The 24,183-nt window shown below is 35.0% G+C and overlaps 1 pseudogene; it reads left to right on the top strand.

The window, feature by feature from the left end:
* The window catches only part of LOC115933211 (protein eyes shut homolog), a 182,048-nt pseudogene that overhangs the window by 131,977 nt on the left and 25,888 nt on the right, over window positions 1-24,183 (top strand).

Raw genomic sequence — 24,183 nt, 5'->3', positions numbered from 1 at the left:
GTCTATCCTGTCTCAAATTCATGTAGTCATCATTAACTCCTGCTAGCACATCATCAGTATATACTGGCTCTACTAAACATTAAAAAATCACATTTGTCATGTTTTTTCTTCATATTCCACTAGTTTTCCAAAACATATACTGTATTGTTAAGTATCAGTTTAGGCCAAAGTTTATTTTATTCTTAAATTCTCAAAAGAGATCATTAAGAGCATACATTGAAAATTTAGTTTACTGTAATTCTTTCCAAATACATAAATAGGAGCTTTTTGGCTAAGATCACAGGTATGTATAAAAAAATGATTAATAGTACCATATAATTTAAACAAAGCCTTATTCCTTTTGGAATAATGTTAATAGGCTTTTCTGAAAACATTTAAATTATAATTTTTCTAATTTACACTGATGTATTTACAGCTGTATATCAGGATTTACTGAAAAAAAACTGTGAGAAAGCAATTGACCACTGTAGACTGCTGAGCATCAACTGTCTGAATGAAGAATGGTGTTTCAATATAATTGGAAGATTCAAAGTAAGTAATTTAATACATGGCAACATAATTTAGCCCTTCAAAATACAATAGACTCAGTTAGTCTATATTTCAAATGCTCTTATTAATCTTAGCCAGAGAAATATATCCTTATATCTATATTTAAATGTGAGTTATGTAAAGCTTAGCAATAGGGGTTTTAATTTATAAGAATTATGTTGGGAGGGAATTAATAAATGTTCTAGGAGGTGTTTTTATTATAAAGTAAGTATAAAGCTAATTGAGGCCTGGTGATATACTTCTTAGTATATAAAACCCTGGTTACTAATACTTTAAGTATTTTTTAACTAGATGAGAAATAAAATCAGTCTAGTGGTTGATTGTTAGGGTCCACAAAATATGCTTTTTTAGTGAATAGTTTTTGAAATTACTTTACAAATACAATATGTCCGTACTACACATGGTAAGGGATATTCCACAACCTAGCAATGTTACTTGTAGGTGTGTCTATTAGAGAAATTATCAGGTATTTACTGAGAGAGACCTACACAGGAATTTTCACTTCAAATCTGAAACTAAACCTGGTAAATAAGAGAACGGACAATTTCATTATGGTGTAGTCTTACAATGGAATTATAAAAACTAGTTAAAATGAATAGACAATAGCTATATGTATTAATACTTACAAATATCAAAATATTGAATTTTAAAATTTTATAAACTTGAGGATTGCACACACCAGCTTTATTTGAAAGGCAAACTATAGGGAGGTAGATGGGAGAATGAAATCAGGGAGAGTACAAAGGGAACTTCCAATGTTTCCGCAAAGCTTTTTTTTTCAAAAAATAATTTTTTTGAGAAATAAGGCAAGAAAAATAAATACAACATGAAGATAGAATAAATAAAATGGTATGGTTTTGATAAGCATTCCTCATTACTATTCATTGGAACGCTATAAAAATTAAAAAGTAGAACTAACAAGTTAAATATGGCAAAATCCCAGGATTCATTATAACTTTTTAGAAACCAATAGTGCTTCTGTAATATGGCAACAACTAATTAAGACATGACACTAAAAATTAACACTATAAAAGTGAAATAAAGTATGATTATAATTGTATCAAAACACTTCAGAAAACATTTAACAAAATGTGGCTAATATCTCTATGCTGAAAACTAAAAAAAGATTAGAGGGAAATGGAATATGCCCTATAAATAAAGTTATAAAATATTTATGAATTAGAAAAATTAATATTTTATGATGTCCTTTCTTCTTACTGATATTAACAAATGTTTTGTAGAAATGGGTAAGCTGATTATAAAACTGATATGAAACATCAAAGGACTTCAAATAGCTAAGCAATCAAAAATAACAGCAAATCTGAAGGATTTTTACCAACCTGATTTCAGGAGTTACTTTCAAGCTAGAGTATCAAGGCAATGTGGTACTAGCATGTGATGCTTAATACTGAGGGTCAACTTGATTGGATTCAAGGATGCCAAGTATTGACCCTGGGTGTGTCTGTGAGGGTGTTGTCAAAGGAGATTAACATTTGAGTTGGTGGGCTGGGGAAGGGAGACCCACCCTTAATCTAGGTGGGCACCATCTAATCATCTGCCATCACAGCCAAAATATAAAGCAGGCAGAAAAACATAAATAGGCTAGACAGGCTTAGCCTCCCAGCCTACATCTTTCTTCTGTGCTGGATACTTCCTGCTGTCGAACACTGGACTCCAAGTTCTTTGCTTTGGGACTCAGACTGGCTTCCTTGCTCCTCAGCTTGCAGACAGCCTACTGTGGGACCCTGTGATAGTATGAGTTAATACTCCTTAATAAACTCCCCTTTTCGTATAAATCTATCCTATTAGTTCTGTCCCTCTAGAGAACCCTGACTAATGCATAGCATAAGGATGAACTAGAAGATCACACACACACACACACACACACACACACACACACACACACACACACACACACAGGAAAGGAGACTTCAAAGATAGATCCACAGGGAAATTTCTGTTGAATTCCCTCAAAAACACCAAGATAATTTAACTAACAAAGGAACATCTTATCAAAACACACGTGGAAAAAAAGTGAGTCCATATCCCCTACGTCAAACCACACAATAATTAATTTGACATGAAGCATAAACCTGAGAGTTAAAGAGAAATTTATAAAACTTCTTGAGAATAAAATGGAGCAAAAAAAAAAAAAAAAAAAAAACACCAAAGGATGAGGTTCTTCATGACCATGTATTAGACTAAACTTTGTTAGATAGGGCACAAATTAATTGGTTTATTGAACTTAATTAAGTTTTAAAACTTCTGTGCATCAAAATAATTTTTAAAAAGACAACAATAACCAGTGATTACCCACCTAAATTTACATTAGAAATAAACATAATCATAACAGAGGTATGTACTGTTCACATGAGATAATATGAAATAAAATGTCTTTATTGAAACAAAATGATGGAAAAAATTGAGAGAAATACTAACCAGAAACCAGTTGATGCCTACCTTACTTTTATGTAAAACAGACCTTAAAACTTAAAATCAGAAATCATAAAATTCTGATTTTTAAAATTCTTAAAATTAAGAAATTAATAAATCCTCTTTCATGGTGCGGTGTATTTGTTTCTTCATGAAAAACTATATGTGAGTTATATTGTTAATTTTTAAAGGGAAAGAACAAATAAAATTAAAAAATATATTGTATAGATAATCTTTAGATATAAATGAAAATAAAGGTAAATACACATTTTAAATGTTCAAACTGTCTCAAGTTTTTAAATTTAATTTTATTTTGCTTTAAGTTCTGGGATAGATGTACTGAATGTAAACGTTCGTTACATTGGTATACATGTAGTATGGTGGTTTGCTGCACCTATCAACCCGTCATATAGGTTTTAAGCCCCACATGCATTAGGTATTTGTCCTAATACACTCCCTCTCCTTCCCGCCACTCTGCCCGACAGGCCTTGGTGTGTGATATTTCCCTCCCTATCTCCATGTGTTCACACTGTTCAGCTCCCACTTATGAGTGAGAACATGTGGTGTTTGCTTTTCTGTTCCTATGTTGCTTTGCTGAGGATGATGGTTTCCAGCTTCATCCACATCTCTGCAAAGGACATGAACTCATTCTTTTTTATGACTGCATAATATTCCATGATGTATATGTGCCACAGTTTCTTTATCCAGCCTATCATTGATGGGCATTTGGGTTGGTCCCAAGTCTTTGCTGTTGTAAATAGTGCTGCAATAAACATACGTGTGCATGCGTCTTTATAGTAGAATGATTTATAATCATTTGGGTATATATTCAGTAATGGGATTGCTGGGTCAAATGGTATTTCTAGTTCTGTATCCTTGAGGAATCACCACACTGTCTTCCACAATGGTTGAACTAATTTACACTCCCATCAAAAGTGTAAATGTGTTCCTATTTCTCCGCATCCTCGACGGTATCTATTATTTCCACGTTTTAATGATCATCATTCTAACTGGCATGAGATGGTATCTCGTTGTGGTTTGGATTTGCATTTCTCTAATGACCAGTGATGATGAGCTTTTTTTTATATGTTTGCTGGCTGCATAAATGACTTCTTTTGATGGGTGCCTGTTGATAAACTTTGCCCATTTTTTGATGAGGTTGTTTTTTTCTTGTAAATTTGTTTAACTTCCTTGTAGATTCTAGATATTAGCCCTTTGTCAGATGGATAGTTTGCAAAATTTTTCTCCCATTCTGTAGGTTGCCTGTTCACTCTGAGGACAGTTTCTTTCGCTGAGCAGAAGCTCTTCATTTTGATTAGATCCCATTTGTCAATTTTGGCTTTTGTTGCAATTGCTTTTGGTGTTTTAGTCATGAAGTACTTGCCCATGCCTATGTCCTGAATGGTATTGCCTAGGTTTTCTTCTAGGGTTTTTATGATTTTAAATTTTACATTTAAGTCTTTAATCCACCTTTAGTTAATTTTTGTATAAGGTGTAAGGAAGAGGTCCAGTTTCAGTTTTCCGCATATGGCTAGCCAGTTTTCCCAGAACCATTTATTAAATAGGGAATTCTTTCCCCATTGCTTGTTTTTTGTCATGTTTGTCAAAGCTCAGATGCTTGTAGATGTGTGGTGTTACTTCTGAAGCCTTTGTTGTGTTCCATTGGTCTATATATCTATTTTGGTACCAGTACCATGCTGTTTTGGTTACTGTGTAGCCTTGAAGTATAGTTTGAAGTTAGGTAGCATGATGCCTCCAGCTTTGTTCTTTTTGCTTAGGACTGTCTTGGAAATATGGCCTTTTTTTCGTTGCATATAAAATTTTAAGTATTTTTTTCTAGTTCTGTGAAGAAAGTTGATGGAAGATTGATGGGAATAGCATTGAATCTATAAATTTCTTTGGGCAGTATGGCCATTTTCACAATATTGATTCTTCCTGTCCATGAGCATGGAATGATTTTTTCCATTTGTTTGTGTCATCTCTTATTTCCTTGAGCAGTGGTTTGTAGTTCTCCTTGAAGAGGTCCTTCACATCTCTTGTAAGTTGTACTCCTAGGTATTATATTCTCTGTAGCAATTCTCAATGGGAGTTCACTCATAATTTGCCTCTCTGCTTGTCTGTTAGTGGTGTATAGGAATGCTTGTGATTTTTGCACATTGATATTGTATCCTGAGACTTTGCTGAAGTTGCATATCAGCTTAAGGAATTGTTGGGCTGAGACGATGGGGTTTTCTAAATATACAATCATGTATTCTGCAAACAGACACAATTTGACTTTCTCTCTTCCTATTTGAATACCCTTTATTTCTTTCTCTTGCTTGATTGCTCTAGCCAGAACTTCCAACATTATGTTGAACAGGAGTGGTGAGAGAGGGCATCCTTGTCTTGTGTCGGTTTTCAAAGGGAATGCTTTCAGCTTTTGCCCATTCAGTATGATATTGGCTATGGGTTCGTCATAAATAGCCCTTATTATTTTGATACGTGTTCCACCAACACCTAGTTTATTGAGAGTTTTTAGCGTGAAGCGGTGTTGAATTTTGTCGAAGGCCTTTTCTGCATCTATTGAGATAATCATGTGGTTTTTGTCATTGGTTCTGTTTATGTGATGGATTATGTTTATTGATTTGCATATGTTGAACTATCTTTGCATCCCAGGGATAAAGCCAAATTGGTCGTGGTGGATAAGCTTTTTGATGTGCTGTTGGATTCCATTTGCCAGTATTTTATTGAGGATTTTCACATCGAAGTTCATCAGTGATATTGGCCTGAAATTTTATTTTCTCATTGTGTCTCTTCCAGGTTTTGGAATCAGGATGATGCTGGACTCATAAAATGAGTTAGGGAGGAGTCCTTCTCTTTTTTTTCTGTTTTATTTTATTTATTTATTTTTTCTTGTTTATCTTTTTTATTATTGTACATTAAGTTCTGGGGTACATGTGCAGAATGTGCAGGTTTGTTACATAGGTATACATGTGACATGGTGTTTTGCTGCACCCATCAAACTGTCATCTACATTATATATTTCTCCTAATGTTATCCCTCCACTAGTCCCCCACCCCCTGACAGGCCCCGGTGTGTGATGTTCCCCTCCCTGTCTCCATGTGTTCTCATTGTTCAACTCCCACTTATGAGTGAGAACATGTGGTGTTCGGTATTATGTTCCTGTGTTAGTTTGCTGAGAATGATGGTTTCCATCTTCATCCATGTCCATGCAAAGAACATTAACTCATCCTTTTTTATGAATGCATAGTATTCCATGGTGTATATTTGTTCACATTTTCTTTATCCAGTCTATCATTGATGGGCATTTGGGTTGGTTCCAAGTCTTTGCTATTGTGAACAGTGCCACAATAAACTTTTGTGTGCATGTGTCTTTATATTAGAATGAATTATAATCCTTTGGATATATACCCAGTAATGGGATTGCTGGGTCAAATGGTATTTCTAATTCCAGATCCTTGAGGAATTGCCACACTGTCTTCTACAATGATTGAACTAATTTACACTCCCACCAACAGTGTAAAAGCGTTCCTATTTCTCCACATCCTCTCCAGCATCTGTTGATTCCTGACATTTAATGATCGTCATTATAACTGCCATGAGATGGTATCTCATTGTGGTTTTGATTTGCATTTCTCTAATGACCAGTGATGATGAGCTTTTTTTCATATGTTTGTTGACTGCATAAATGTCTTCTTTTGGAGAAGTGCCTGTTCATATCCTTCACCCATTTTTTGATGAGGTTGATTGTTTTTGTCTTGTAAATTTGTTTAAGTTCTTTGTAGATTCTGGATATTAGCCCTTTGTCAGATGGATAGATTGCAGAATTTTTCTCCCATTCTGCAGGTTGCCTGTTCACTCTGATGATAGTTTCCTTTGCTGTGCAGAAGCTCTTTGGTTTAATTAGATCGCATTTGTCTATCTATTGTTTAGAATAGTTTCAGAAGGAATGGTCCCAGCTCCTCTTTGTACCTCTGATAGAATTCAGCTGTGAATTCGTCTGGTCCTTGGCTTTTTTTGGTTGGTAGGGTATTAATTAATGCCTCAATTTCAGAACTTTTTATTGGTCTATTCACGATTTGACTTCTTCGTGGTTTAGTTACGGATTTTCTTCCTCCTGGGAGGATGTATGTGTCCAGGAATTTATCCATTTCTTCTAGATTTTCTAGTTTTTGTTTTGTTTTGTTTTGTTTTGTTTTTGCATAGAGGTGTTTATAGTATTCTCTGTTGGTAGTTTCTATTTCTGTGGGATCAGTGTTGATATCCCCTTTATGATTTTTTATTGTGTCTATTTGATTTTTCTCTCTTTTCTCCTTTTTTAGTCTGGCTAGTGGTCTATCTATTTTTTTAATCTTCTCAAAAGAACAGCTCCTTGATTCAATGATTTTTTGAAGGGTTTTTCGTGCCTCTATCTCCTTCGGTTCTGCTCTGATCTTAGTTATTTCTTGTCTTCTGCTAGCTTTTGAATTTGTTTGCTCTTGCTTCTCTATTTCTTTTAATTGTGATGTTAGGGTGTCAATTTTAGATCTTTCCTGCTTTCTGATGTGGGCATTTGGTGCTATAACTTTCCCTGTAAATACTGCTTTAGCTCTGTCCCAGAGATTCTGGTACGTTGTCTGTTTTCATTGGTTTCAAAGAACTTTGTTACTTCTGCCTTATTTTTGTTACTTACCCAAGAGTCATTGAGGAGCAAGTTGTTCAGTTTCCACAAAATTGTGTGGTTTTGAGTAACTTTCTTAATCCTGAGTTCTAATTTGATTACACTGTGGTCTAAGAGGCTGTTTTTTTACATTTGCATCCATTGTTTTGCATTTGTTGAGGAGTGTTTTACTTCCAATTATGTGGTTGATTTTAGAGTAAGTGCTATGTGATGCTGATAAAAATGTATATTCTGTTGATTTGATGTGGACAGTTCTGTAGATATCTATTAGGGCTGCTTGGTCCAGAGGTGAGTTCAAGTCCTGAATATCCTCGTTAATTTTCTGTCTCATTGATCTGTCTAATATTGACAGTGGAGTGTTAAAAAGTCTCCCACTATTACTGTGAGGGAGTCTACATCTCTTTGTAGGCCTCTAAGAATTTATTTTTATGAATCTGGGCACTTTTGTATTGGGTGCATATATATTTAGGATAATTAGCTCTTCTTGTTGCATTGATCCCTTTACCATTATGTAATGCCTTTCTTTGTCTTTTTTGACATTTCTTGGTTTAATGTCTGTTTTATCAGAGACTAGGACTGCAACCCCTGCTTTTTTTGCTTTCCATTTGTTGGTAAATAGTCCTCCATCCCTTTATTTTGAGCCTATACGTGTCTTTGCGTATGGGATGGGTCTTCTGAATACAGCGCACCAGTGGGTCTTGACTCTATCCAACTTGCCATTCTGTGTCTTTGAATTGGGGCATTTAGCCCATTTACATTTAATGTTAATATTGGTATGTGTGAATTTGGTCCTGCCATTATGATGCTAGCTGGTCATTTTGCACATTAGTTGATGCAGTTTCTTCTTAGTTTCGTTGTTCTTTATATTTTGGTATGTTTTTGCAGTGGCTGGTATCAGTTTTTCCTTTCTATATTTAGTACTCCCTTCAGGAGTTCTTGAAAGGCAAGCCTGGTGGTCACAAAATCCTTCAATGTTTGCTTGTCTGTAAAGGATTTTATTTCTCCTTCACTTATGAAACTTAGTTTGGCTGGATATGAAATTCTGGTTTGCAAAATCTTTTCTTTAAGAATGTTGACTATTGGGCACCACTCTTTTCTGGCTTGTAGGGTTTGTGCAGAGAGACCCACTGTTAATCTGATGGGCTACCCTTTGTAGGTAACCTGAACTTTCTCTCTGGCTGCCCTCAACATTTTTTCCTTTGTTTCAACCTTGGAGAATCTGAGAATTATTTGTCTTGGGGTTGCTCTTCTCAAGGAGTATCTTAGTGGCATTCTCTGTATTTCTGGATTTGAATGCTGGCCTGTCTTGCTAGGTTGGGGAAGTTCTCCTGGATAATATCCTGAAGTGTTTTCCAACTTGCTTCCATTCTCCCCATGACTTTAAGGGACCCCAGTCAATCATACCTTTGGTCTTCCCATATGGTCCCATATTTCTTTGAGGCTTTGTTCGTTCTTTTTCATTCTTTTTGTTGTAATCTTGTCTTCATGCTTTATTTCATTAAGTTGATCTTCAATCTCTGATACCCTTTCTTCTGCTTGAGCAACTCAGCTATTGATACTTGTGTATGCTTCACAAAGTTCTCATGCTGTGTTTTTCAGCTCCATCCGGTCATTTATGTTCTTCTCTAAACTGGTTATTCTAGTTAGCAATTCCTGTAACCTTTTGTCAAGGTTCTTAGCTTCCTTGCGTTGCTTCCTTTAGCTCAGAGGAGTTTGTTATTACCCACTTTCTGAAGCCTACTTCTGTCAGTTCATCAAACTCATTCTCTGTCCAGTTTTGTGCCCTTGCTGGAGAGGAGTTGTGATCATTTGGAGGAGGAGAAGCATTCTGGTTTTTGGAATTTTCAGCATTTTTTTGCTGGTTTTTCCTCATCTCCATGGATTTATCTACCTTTGACCTTTGAGGCTGATGACCTTTTGATGGGGTTTCTGTGTGTGGGGGTCCTTTTTATTGACTTTGATGTTATTGCTTGCTGTTTGTTGGTTTTTCTTCTGATGGTCAGGCCCCTCTTCTGCAGGTCTGCTGCAGTTTGCTGGAGGTCCACTGCAGACCCTGTTTGCTTGGGTATCACCAGCAGAGGCTGAAGAACAGAAAAGATTGCTGCCTGTTCCCTCCTCTGGAAGCTTCGTCCCAGAGGGGCACCCACCAGATGCCAGCCAGAGCTCTCCCATACGAGGTGTCTGTCGACCTCTGTTGGGAGGTCTCTCACAGTCAGGAGGCACAGGGGTCAGGGAACCCACTTGAGGAGGTGGTCTATCCCTTAGCAGAGCTGGAGCACTGTGCTGGGAGATCCACTGCTCTTTTCAGAGCTGACAGGCAGGAATGCTTAAGTCCACTGAAGCTGCGCCCACAGCCGCCCCTTCCCCCAGGTTCTCTGTCCTAGGGAGGTGGGAGTTTTATTTATAATCCCCTGACTGGGGCAACTGCCTTTCTTTCGGAGATGTCCTACCCAGTGAAGAGGAATCTAGCAAGACAGTCTGGCTATAGCAGCTTTGCTGTGCTGTGATGCGTTCCGCCCAGTCTTTAGAAGGGTCAGGGGAATGTCTCCCACTCAAGCCTCAGTAAAGGCGGATACCCCATCCCCACCAAGTTTGATGATCCCAGGTCGACTTCAGACTGCTGTGATGGCAGTGAGAATTTCAAGCCAGTGGTTCTTAGCTTGCTGGGCTTAAGGGAGTGGGACCCGCTGAGCCAGACCGCTTTGCTCCCTGGCTTCAGCCCACTTTCCAGGGGAGTAAATGGTTCTCTCTCACTGGAGTTCCAGGTATCAGTGGGGTACGAAAAAAAAAAAAAACTCCGCAGGTAGCTCAGTGTCTGCCCCAACAGCCTCCCAGTTTTGTGCTTGAAACCCAGGGCCCGGGGAATGTAGACGCATGAGGGAATCTCCTGGTCTGCGGATTGCAAAAACCATGGGAAAAGTGTAGTATCTGGGCCAGATAGCCCAGTCCCTCATGGCACAAACCCTCATGGCTTCCCTTAGCTAGGGTAGGGAGGTCCCTGACCCCTTATGTAAAGTCACACTTCCTAGGTGAGGCAATGCCCCACCCTGCTTCTGCTCACCCTTGGTGGGCCGCACTCACTGCCTAACCAGTCCCAATGAGATGAACAGGGTACCTCAGTTGGAAATACAGAAATCAGAAATCACCTGCCTTCTGTGTTAGTCTTGCTGAGAGCTGCAGAGTGGAGCTGTTCCTATTCAGCCATCTTACTACAGTTGGTAATCCAAACTGTCAAAAAATTAATGAAATATTATTTAAGGCACTATGAAGATATCATTTGATATTTTCATATCACAGAACATAAAAGCATATGCAGTTTATATTTCTGTATCACAAAGAAAAATTGAGACAGTATGTTCATATGTATCCAGGGAAAATATGACTTGTAATAAGTCCACTGAATGGCAATTTAGCAGTATGTGCCTGAAATTTTTCAACCGGTAATAATTCAGTATCTAGAAATATCTAAAGTAAATTTAAAAGATTATATAAAACATGCATATAAAATGTTCCTCATAATATTATTTATTGTAAAGGAAAATTAATCAAACAACAAGAATATTAAAAATTATAGTGTATCCATATAATAAAAGATGAATCCATTTGGCCTTGTTTTTGAAGGTTATTAATCACATTGAAAATGCTCAAGTTAAAATGTTTTGTGAAAAACATCTGTATCATTCTATTATTTGGTTTTAGATATTTGTATGTATTTATCCACTTGTAAAAAAATAATTTTTATGTATTTTCTGAGGTGCTGAAAATGTTAGAAGTCATTCCAGGACTGCTCCCTCAGAAATTGATTTTACCTCCCAGAGTGGTATAGACACTAGAAAGTATTATATATCAGGAGCAGAGGCTTTCCCAAGCAGCAGAAAGCATAAGGGAGGGGAGCCATTTAGATGGCAAAAGGTGATGTGGTATTTGATGTCATCCATCCCCATTCTCATTTAGCATTTAACATGAAATTTTCTTAGCATATTTGATTTGGTTTGATGGAAACATTAAAATTTCCAAAGCCTGTGACCTACCTGGCCCAGGGATAAATTGAAACAGACAGGGACACCGAAGCAAGGATCCAAAGAGAAACATGGGGAAGAATGGATTTGGAATTCACAGAGTGGCTCTGTTAGTATGAGGATTTAACTTAAGACCAAGTTTAATCAGAGTTTTGATGGCCAGTTGGGCCAGGATGAAATTTGTATTTGTGCAGATGTGTATTAAATAAGCTATAAGAAAATAAACCAACAAATTTAATAGTGGTTTACTCTTGTTAATGGGATTAGACTAAAATTAAAAAGAGAACAAAAATATGTTTCTTTTTTAATATGCATTTAATGAAATTTTATGAAGAATAAAGCATTCTTCATAGTAACATTAAGATTAGGAAGCTGATATTAATGAAATAGGCTGGAAAATATGAGGAGATAAAAAAACCCTGTAGGTCAGAACCTTATTAATTCTAAGTCATGCTCTTCATTATGAGTTAAATTTCTCTATTTTCAATTCATTTTCTTTATAATTGAAGTGGCATAAGGATGGCGAACTTCCTCATTGAAATTGTGATGAGGAATATCTAATCAAGCACATTCACAATGTCAGTTGCATTCTCAATATTAATAATATAAATGGCCTCAATGATAAAACAATTGTTGCTTTACAATTGAGGGTGTTAGGTTTCTAATCACCATCACATATGTATAAACTATTGAAGAGATTAAGAGCTCATGGCAAAAAAAAAATCCTATAGTTATTTTCATGTTTATATAAATAAATGGCATCCAATACATTTAAAAATGTTTGATATTATGCACATTATAATTGTAAAATACAGGTACTATGCAATTAAATACTATTTATTATGCCTTACCGTAGTGATTCAGGCATTCTTTTCCTTAGAGTTTCGGTAATTTACTGACACATTTATTTTCATTTATTTTATTTTAATACATATAGTTAGAAATGCACTTTCTGGTTTGTGTCTATTCAAATATTGTATAACTTCCTAATGTTATGACTTAAAGTTATCGAGTGTTGTTTGTTATATCAAAGAAAATAGCATCGGAGCTTTATACAAAGCTCCTTTGATTCTCTTCTTTTGCAACTGGCTCAGAAGTGTATATATAAGGATTCGGTTTATGTTTTATCTTATTTTTTTTAAATCTCCTATAAGGCTTCATTAGAGAACAAAGAAAAAAACACAAAATTTAAAACTAATCTACTTTAACTTAACTTCACCATCTGCTTTATTTCTGTCTTCTATTTCTATCCTCCAGTTAAATCATTTTTGCTTTTTTTTTTTTACAATTATCCTCAACAAGAGTGACTTATGTAAACTCACGCTGGAAGAAGTAAAGCTCGAATTAGAATTCCATATGAGTACAATTTGCATTCGGGTAGGATTAAAAGTTTTAAATTTTAGTTGCAACAATTGAAAATCTAAAGAAAATCTCTCTCTGTCTCTGTCTCTCTCTCTCATTCTGTCTGTCCCTCTCTCCTTGTCCCCACTTCCCCCATTACACACACACACACACACACAGAGAGAGAGAGAGAGAGAGAGAGAGAGAGAGAGAGGAATTTGAAGGCTCACATAATTAAACTTTGCAGAGAGTAAAGCAGGTAAGCTTTTAACCAGAGGCTCAATATTATCATACTTCTCCTGGTTTGCTCTACAATAACATCGATATCATCCTGGAAGTTCCCATAAGAACTCAGGCATATTCCTGCTTGAGGCCTTTTTTGTGAGCATTTACACCCAAATTTTCACCCACATTTATTATTCATCAGTTTCTTCATTCTGTGTAGGTATTTTCTCAAATGTTACATCCTCGGTTTGTTCTTCTGTAGAAACCCAATCTAAAATGTTATATACAGTCCTCCCTAGGTATCTGTGGAGTGTTGGTACTAGGGACCTCCACCCACTTGGATACTTCATGGATGCTCCAGTCTCTTATATAAAAGGACATAGTGTTTTCATATAACCAGTCTACATCCTCCCGTATACTTTACATTATCTATAGATTACTTGTAATACCTAACACAAAGTAAATGCTATGTTGTTATACTGTATTTTGAAAGGAATAATGACAAGAAAAAGGAGTCTGTGTGTTTCATACAGAGGCCACCATCATCTGTCTTAAAAAATATTTTCAGCCACAGTTGGTTGAATCCATGGATGCAGAACTCATGGAGAAGGAGAGCCAGCCACACTCCCATACTCTCATCCAGCCCATATGTGTCATCTCCACTTTCTGTGGTTTTTTTTCTTGACAATTATTGCCATCTGGCTTCCCAGTTTACAACATAGTTCTTCAAACATTATTTTTATTGACTAGAAGACTAGATTAGGCTGAAATGAAATCTCTATGAAGAAAGATATATTTGTTTCTTTGTATGGTACTAACTTTCTTCCAGGGAAGGCAGAAAAATTGCCCTAAAGGCAAATTATGCCAAATGTAGTTGGTGGAACCCTATTTGGAGGGACTCCCTTATAGGAAGTGCGCAGACTATAGAAACTGACCAGGAGCACTCTTTCTTAGTAATGAGATAGTCAGAGCTAATTTGACTAAGCCTGGAAAGCCAGATTACATTTTATAGCAATACATAGAACATGGGAAAAGATGCATTTGTTGAAAGGTGGGAAAAATTAAGTGATGCATAAAAAAACATTTGCATTATGGTTTTATGTAAAAAAATATAAAAGTCGGTCAAAGAAAGAAGCGTTACAGCCAGGCCTGTAATCCAAACTAACAAGGAGACTGATATAGAAGGATGGCTTGAGGCCAGGAGTTCGAGACCAGCCTGGAATACATCATGAGATGCAATTTCTATTTTTTTTTTTTAAATTAGTGTGATCTGGTGGCACGCATCCATAGTCCTGGCTACTTGGGAAGCTGGAGTAGGATAATCACTTTGAGCCCAGGAATTAAGACTGCAGTGAGCTATGGTTGTGCTACTGCACTTCATCCTGGGGTAATAGAGTAAGATCCTGTTTCAAAAAAAAAAAAAAGAAAGGGAGAGAAAGAAAGAAATAGAAAGGAAAGAAAGAAAGAAAGAAAGAAAGAAAGAAAGAAAGAAAGAAAGAAAGAAAGAAAGAAAGAAAGAAAAGAAATGGAGGGAGGGAAAGAAAGAAGAGGCATTGGGTAAGCTAAGTATGTTATGACACTCAAAATATTAGTATTCAAATATACACAAATTGCAAAATCTGAAATTCATGCTATGCTGATCTACTAAAGCCTGAATTAAACAGAAATACTGTGACCATCTGTCACCTTACCAATTACATTTTAATCTGTGAAAGATACCTTCTGATTGTACCCCAAACCAAATAAACACACCAATATATTCATTATTTATCAGTCTTCGGAGACAGTTTCTTCACACTTAGGGACTGGGTTGTCAGTGCCATAATTTGTGCTGAGAGTCGCAGACATCTTTGAAAAGGAATAGTTAGAGTCAGAATCAGGAAGATCCCTGAAGGAACCAAGTGTGATTTTGCCCCTTAGGTAATATGTGGCAATATCTAAAGACATTTTTAGTTGTCACAAGTAGAGATCAGGGCTGCTACTGGCGTTTGGCTATAGAAGCCAAGTTTGCTGCTAAGGATCCTACAGTGCACAGGAGAGTTTCCTACAATAAAGCAATATTGAGTCCAAAATGCCAATATCATTGTGGTTGAAAAATTCTTCCTTAGAGGAAGTTTAGGTTGCAGAAAATGGAAAATAGTAAGAAAAAAGGAAAGATCAAATGCATACAACTTTATGAAAGTTAGAGAACCCCAGACTTACAAAAGAAAAACTGTTTCAGACTAGCAGACCATAATAACAGGAGATAGATTCCAGATTGGGAAATCTTTTTCTGGTTCATGTGGGCATTGCGTCTGACAGTTAGATGCACATAATTGGTTAGGACAAATTGTTTTCTTGTTATTTTCTTGCTTTGTTGGAACAGACTAAGCACTTTCGGTTCAGAATGAGATATATATATATATATATATATAAAATATATATATAATATATATAAACATATATATACTCACACACACACACTGCTTGGTCACAAATGTGTGTATATATATATATATGTACTGCTTGGTCACAAACTTTGCTTTTCAGTTCTTCCTTCTGAAATGCTTGCTTACATTAAATTTGCTTGATTTTTTCCTCTATGTATATTATTAGTCATGTAGGTGAAAAATTTGAAAGAGTTTTGTTAAGTAGAATGAACTTGTGTGATAATAACAGAGAGCTTGCTCTACTTCATTTTTAAGAAAACGGGTAGAAAGAGGTAGGATCCCAGATGTATTAAGCATAAAATAACAAAATCAAATAGCCACTGAATTGCTCTGATGTAGCTTCAATAATACCATACGATCATGATCCATTTCATTCATGTCCTGGTCTATGCCTTACATCTCCTCTCATCTCTCTCTTTCATGGACATATTTCTCAATGGCTCTCTGAAAGAACTTCATTAATTGAGTAGTTTATCCTGTACTTGTACTGACTCTTGGGAGGGAAGTTGGCTTATGCTTAAAGTACTACTTGAAAGAGAGCAGCATCCTCAAACTAGCTGTTCACTTTTAAATATTGTTCATGTGCATGTGTTACTGTTTTTCTAGTTCTATGATATATTTTAATAATTTAAATTACTCTCATATTTTAAATAAGCAAACAACAATGTGCTTTTACTTGGAAGAATTTTTTCAAATAACGTAAGAAACATCTTTCACAGGATTCATGTTTAAGTCATTCTCAAATGGTTTTATTGCCATAAAATTGTTAGTCATTCAAAGTGGTAGAAACTTTATTTGTGGTCAACCTTAAATAGTATTATCTGGGCCCTTTTGGCTTGTCCTTTCCTAGGCAGCAAACAATAATAAAGCTTCAGATGTGTTCAACTGAGGAGATTAATAGAAATCAAAGTTACCACATAACTTCCATTATGTGTGAAGGATTTGATGTACAGGAAATTTACCAGTATCTTAATAGATCTAGGACAAAAATAAAAATTAACATGGTTTTTCTGTGTCCCTACCCAAATCTCATCTTGACTTGTAGTTCCCATAATCCCCATGTGTTATGGGAGGGAACCAGTAGGAGGTAATTGAATCATGGGGGCGGTTACCCCCATGCTGCTGTTCTTGTGATAGTGAGTGAGTTCTCACAAGATCTGATGGTTTTTTTTAAGGAGCTTTTTTGCCCTTTTGCTCAGCACTTCTCCTTCCTGCTGCCATGTGAAAAAGGACATATTTGCTTCCCCTTTTGCCATGATTGTAAGTTTCCTGAGGCTTTCCCTCCCACCCATGCTGAACTGTGAGGCAATTAAACCTCTATCCCTTATAAATGACGCGGTCTCAGGTATGTCTTTATTAGCAGTATGAGAATGGACTAATACAGAAATGCTCAGGAATTAGTGCTATGCCAATGTTACCTCTACATGCATGATATGTAAATTAACTAATTTCCAATGAGAAGTACTTTATAATTCCACATGTTTTCTGCTGATTGGCTATAATAATTGATATTAGCTATAGAGTAGGAAATATTTAAGGGAGACCTCTAATAATGAATTCATAAGCTTCTTCTCTCACACTTTTAAACTTGATTTTTATGCTATTATCCATTTACAAGAGTAAGCACCAAAGGAGTTGCAAGTTTATCTTTTATCTTGCTTTTTTTCAGTGGAAGTTTTGTAAGTGATAAAATAAATTAAAACAACTATAAGAAGTGATAGATTAATTCATTCAAATTAGTGCAATGCTTGTGAATAGTTAAAACATTCATATTTAAAGGAAACATATAAACATTTTAAATGTCTTAGAGAAATTGAGAATGTCACTATGTCTTTACTAGTGCTGGAACAGGAAAAATAATTGAAAAAAACTTTTTTTAACAAGTTTTATTATTTAAAAATTCACCTGCTATGGTTAAGAATAAATCATTTGTGAAAGAAAAACAAAATAAGGTCAGGTTATTTACGTGAATCTATTTCATATTATGTTTTGGATCCTTAAGATAGCAGCTCTTCTACCAAGATGCTTATTAACAGGATTTAGAGCCATTCTATCTGTACATATGGTAAAGCTCAGTACTTTAGAAGGAGTTTCACAAATATTTTGGAAAGAAACCAGAACATAAACTTTCTTCAACAGTTTCTGAGCATCCAGAGTATGCTGGGCTGAATAATGGTACCCAAATTTTCCTGTGTCCTAATCCCCATAACCTATGGATGTTATCTAACATGGCAAAAAGGACTTTGCAGATATGTTGAAGATAAGTATCTTGAGATGAAGAGATTATCCTGATTATCAGATGGGGCCTGATATAATCACAGAGGTCCTTATTAAAATGTTGCATACAGAATCAGAGACAGAGAAGGTGATATGATAACAAAGCAGAGATTGGAGTGTTATTTTTTAAAGCTGAAGGAAGGAAGGTACAAGCCAAATAATATAGGCTACCAATAGAAGCTGAGAAAAAGATAAAGAAACAGATTTCCCCCTCAGAACCTGCAGAAGAAGCCAGTCTTGCTGACACCTTGACTTTACATCAATAAGACTGATTCCAGATTTCTGGCCTCCAGAAATGTTGGAGAATAAATGTTGTTTTATGCCACTGCATCTGTAGTGTTTCATTACAGCAGCAATAGAAAGCAAATCCACAAAGGCTTCAAGAAATTTTATTCTAAAATTTACATCAATGTAAACTTGCTAGCTGAAAATCATTCAAGAAGCTAACTGAACACATAAATTTGAATGTAAATATGGTGATAGGTCCTCTCTAAAAATGTATATAAAATACACAAAAGAAGTCAATCAAGATTTATTCTTAGCAGTCATTTTTAGTCTTAGCTTTTAGATCCATCTGAACTAACTGATACAAGTGGATTGAGTGTAGATCAGGAAAAACCAAAACAGCAAGATGTTTAGTTAGTTGCATATCTCGGAACAAATGGATTTAACTTTCATTAGTTAAAATTCTGCATTTACCTTGACATGGTTGGCATGTTTAGGAGATCCATTTGTCAACTGCTTAGTGAAACAGCAGACTTTCACAAATGAGATCTTGGCTTGTAACATTTTGCTGTCCCATTTCTAACGCAGACAGGAATAGCCCGTGCTAATGCCATATCCTGCATGTGTACATACTTTACTAATTTATCATTCATACTAGGACACATTTGAGAATGAAAAAGGGTCCGAACAGTTGCTTGGCTGGAGTAACAGACATTAAACTAGGTCTGGTTTACACAAAAGGCACTAACTGGTATTCTTCCCAATATGGACATCTAATGTTTAGAAATTGGTGTCTACATGATTCTTATGTTATCTATAACAATTGCAAAGTCATGTTTTCACCTTGTACTCAAAAGTCAACAGAAACACTGATTTAAAAAATAAGGCAATCCACATTACAAAGTGAGAATCATACATAATTTACTAGACAGCCAACATTCTGATTGCAGATGTAATCACGGGTATTACAAGAGGCCCATGGACTAAGTAACTTTTGTTTGGCCTCAGTAAGTTTTGGTGAAATCTTTAGTCACTTGTCTTTCAGGAAAATCTCTCTCTAATTCTTTTGTAATCTCTTAGTGCTATGTAACTAGTACAGCTCATTGAAAGAATATCAAAAACATTACATTGTGGAAACTCTCAACTCCAGGCACACAATGTTGAAGAAGACAGGCCATGATCTTACCTTATGCTTTGTAATAGTCACTCAATGAGATATATATCTTAACTTTAATTGCAAACAAAATAAAAGATAAAAGAGAAACCTAACATCAGTTGCTGAAAGTTCAGATTTGAAAATAGTGTCCACCTGTTACTGAGGAGGGACTGACCACACATACGCACTCACACAGGGGGAGATACAGGAGACGGAGACAGAGATCCACAGGTTGATATTTTCTATCTTTTGCTCAGTTCTTCATAATCATTTCCAATCTAAACCTGGGATCAGGCAGAAAATTTTTCAGGCGTAAGAAGGCAGGCAGATGGAGGGCCAAAACAGGAATCCTCCTAGGTCCTGGAAAAATATGAGTGAGTTTTTTGTTGGTTGTTGCTATTGTATTTTGGATAAGCTTACTATTAGCAAATATAGGTCAGTTCTTGACTATTCTTACTTCTGTTATGAGAACAGAAAAAGGAATTTATTCATTCTTTGTTGGTTACCAAGTTTCCCTAGATTGATAGTTGTCTGAAGTCCTGACTGTTTATTTTTCCAGCTGTTCTTCAGAGTTAGGATGACTTTTTTAAGCAATCTATCTCAACTCACAAAAAAAATCCTTTTGACAGTATGCAGATGACCAGAACTCCTTAAAATGAGGTGGAGAGTTTAATTATGCAATTGTACCAAAAATGTTTGACACACACTATCACTGAGATTTTCATCCAAAGAAAAAGTTGCTTTTCACATTTGAATAATGAATATAGAAATCTGAAGAAACACATTTCATTTTTTAAAAATTTAGCTGCCTCTCTTCTAACTCCATAATATTCTAATTGGCCAAGTACTTGTATTTAATACATGTATCCTATCTCTTTAAGTAGGATACTCCTACTTAAAGTAGGAGAGCTCCATGGTGTCATCCGGGGAGAAGGAGCTGAACTTTAAAAGTACCCAAATTAACCCAGAAGAGAACATTGTCCCTGAACTACCTTGTTAAAATGCCTGATATAAACGGTAGATATAAGAAATATCTGAAATAATTATAAAATTACCTAGAATCAAACCTAAAGAGAAGGATATCATAATAAGTCTTAATATTTTTAATATAGTCCAACTTGATCTCTTTTATGAGGACCATGAATTAAAATATATCTGAAGCGCATATCTGTAATGAGTGGACTATTTGAAAAAGATTTTTCAACTCATGCAAGGTTATCATATTTTAAAGTTTTATTCATTTTGTATTTCTGTATTATTACTCTAGTATATCTGTAAATGTTTCCTATGTAATGACTAATACAATTCTGAGGTTGATTATTTACTACTTCTTATGGAAGGAAATGTTCTAATCAATGTTCTACCATGAATTGAAAAAAATTTGAAAAAAAAACCATTTAGTTGATTTTATTTTTTAGTCAAAGCCTGAGAAAAATCATATTACCCTACCGTTTCAAAAATTCACAAAGACAAAATCAAATGATGTGATGTATCAGATGTTATTTAATAATTTACATATAAGGGATATTTAAGAAAAAATATCCAAGAGTTTATTTGGAAAAGCAAATTTAAAAATATATAGGGAAACTTTGAAAAAATATCAAAGAAGCACTTGGAATACCAGGTGAAAAAATTAATTATAAAGCCCCAATAATTAAGATATTATTGTAGCACAATAAAAAAGATAATTAAATTAAAATAGAGAAAATCAATGCAAGAATATATTTAAAGTCATTTTCTGAATTTATAAACTGAAATCAGTGGGGTAAAGTTTGATTATATAAAAATTATATTAAAAAATTATAATAAGGTATTTTGAGGGAAAATTTAGTTCACATACACTTCTACAATTGGAAAAAATATGTGACACATATATTTAATCTAAGTTTTTAGTTAAATTACAAAATGCAAACTACTGATAGATTGAAGTAATCTAAATAAATGCTACTAAATAAACTTGACTTGTATTAAAAGAGTTAAATCGTCAATTATCAATCTAAGTTTTTAACTAATTATGAAAATTAAAAAGAACATTAAAGTCACTTTTAGCCTGTTAAAGATGTACTCTTCCTGAGATGGCAACGTTATCAGATATGTCTGTCTACGCCGTGAAAAACAGCATCAATCAGAACATTTATAATGTTGTGGAAACAAAATGACATATACTTAAAGGAGTTATTTTTCTTCTGAAATGATTAAATATAACTGTAACAAAAAATGAGTAGAGTCAATGTAGGTTATCTTGAACCTAAAGCTATATATTTAATTGCTTAATTGATTGTTTATTTAATATTATGCCACTATTATAAGAAGTTTGCATTAGCAATTAGCTGGGAAAGGAAAATAGGGATTTTGTTTTTCTACAGTCATTTGTTTGATAGAAGAATGAAATAAATAGATGTTATGTAGCCTATAAGAGCAAAAGGAAGATTTAACTGCCAAAAAAAAGAGTTTTAATATCATTTTAAATGAGTAAGGTGATCATTTATCTTCTTTTGTAGCCCAATGTGATCCTGAAGTTGAATGACATTTGGCATGCAAGTCTATGTAGTATGTGAGAGACAACTACAAAGGTGTAATGTCACGGCAAAGACATTTTTACCTCAGCAGCTGAAAGTTGATTTAGGACTAAATGCAATCAGATCATTTTCATGGTTCTTTGAGACTGCTTGCTTTCCTGTTGAAAAGAAAAGGGTGACTTCACTCTCTAAAGATTTCCCATAACTTTTCTAATTTTTTTTTGAATTTAAAGCTATGATAAGAGTTTAATAAGAGACACTGTATTTATAAAGTTTAAAAATGAAAGTCCTTGAGAAAAAATAAATACATCAGAATCAGAGAACAGTATAGCACTGGAGAATATTACACTTTGTCTACAGTGATATAAAATACTAATGTAGAAATTTTTAAAGAAAATGTATATATTTAAGAAGGGGAAGAAACTGTCTCCTAAGAAGAAAATCTTTAAACACTTGTAGTAAAAACATTACATATATACACATGCATATACATTACATATATAGGCATATATATAAATGTATACGTACATATATGTATATATATAATAATGTGTAATGTGTATACATACATATATGCATATATGTAATGTATATGCATGTGTATATACATTTATACAAACACGCACATGCATATATATATACACATGCCCATAAACACATATATGTCAATTTTACTTTACTCCCAAATAGTAAAATATATCTACGTGTGTTTAAATGACATACTCAACTTGCAGCATCTTGGATTAACGATGTCCTACAATGTATTGCCTTTAGGAATTGTGAGATTTTCATTTGTTTGTTTGTGTTCATTTTAAAGTTATATCTAAGAGAACTGGGACAATTTCATTCTTTTACTTTCTTTGTGCCATATGTGATAATAACTCCCCAGAGCATACTTACAATAAATACCTATTGAATAAAGAAGTGATCTTGAATAATAGTGATTATCATGTCTTAAAACAAGAAAATCAAATACTTGGTGATGAATTAGGTAGCCACATTATTGTTCTTGTAGTAATACTTTTGAAAATCAAAGAAATCTTTAAAAGGAAATAAATGAAAATAGGGGAAGAACAGGTTCTCTGGCCATTAGCTATGGTGCACTTTTATGGGATACTACAGATTGTGAATAATAAATTAGTTACTCATATATGTTTTAGAATAGTGTACATTTCTTCACAATCATGAAAAATTCCAGTATTTGCTCAATTTCTTCAGTCATTTTCTCATAATTAGAAAATAAGAGGCTTTACTTGTTTTGCTTTGTGTTATCTGTGTTATTTTTGGAGGGAAACATTAGATAATGAATCACTGTAGTCTAAGAAATTACTTTCAGGATGAGCATGGTGGTGCATGCCTGTAATCCCAGCATGTTGGGAGGCTGAAATGGACAGATCACTTGACCTCAAGAGGTGGAGACCAACCTGAGCAACATAGCAAAACCCCATTTCTACAAAATATGTAAATAGCCAGGCATGGTGGTGCATGTCTGCAGTCCCAGCTACTCAGGAGGCTGACATGGGCAGATGGCTTGAGCCCAGGAGGTGGAGGTTGTTGCAGTGGGCAGATATAGCACTACTACATTCCAGCCTGGGCGATAGAGAGAGACACAGACCAAAAAAAAAAAGAAAGAACGAACGAAAGGAGGAAGGAAGGAAAGAAAAAAGAAAGAGAAAGAAATTCCTGTCAGTCACCTCACAAGTCATTAAATTAAATTGATCATTCACATATCCATATATGAGTATTTCTTTTTTTTTATTATGCTTTAAGTTTTAGGGTACATGTGCACAACGTGGAGGTTAGTTACATATGTATACATGTGCCATGTTGGTGTGCTGCACCCAGTAACTCGTCATTTAACATTAAGTATATCTGCAAATGCTATCCCTCCTCCCCCACTCCCCACCTCACAACAGGCCCCGGTGTGTGATGTTCCCCTTCCTGTGTCCATGTGTTCTCATTGTACAATTCCCACCTATGAGTGAGAACATGCGGTGTTTGTTTTTTTGTCCTTGCGATAGTTTGCTGAGAATGATGGTATTTCTAAAGGAAATTTAGAAATTAATTATAATATCTTGGGTAAAAGTACAGATATTCAATAATTTATGGTCACCTACTATTCCTTGAACTCCAGTCACAATTTTATATGTAGAAATATAGATGGAAATATGGAAAAGATTGCATTTCCTATTTCATGTCTATCCCAATACATGCCTTCATCCAGAATGAAACTACCTCACAACATTTGTGATTATGTCGACTACTTCTTCCTTTCTGTTCCCATTGTTTGCAATACTGTCTTTCTACATAGCAGTGACTACACTAAATGGGATTTCTTGGAATGACCATA

Source organism: Gorilla gorilla, chromosome 5 (genome assembly GCF_029281585.2).
Source record: "Gorilla gorilla gorilla isolate KB3781 chromosome 5, NHGRI_mGorGor1-v2.1_pri, whole genome shotgun sequence".
In the NCBI taxonomy this organism is placed as follows: Eukaryota; Metazoa; Chordata; class Mammalia; order Primates; family Hominidae; genus Gorilla; species Gorilla gorilla.
The sequence above is the reverse complement of the archived record's forward strand: the minus strand, read 5'-3'. Positions and strand labels throughout refer to the sequence as shown.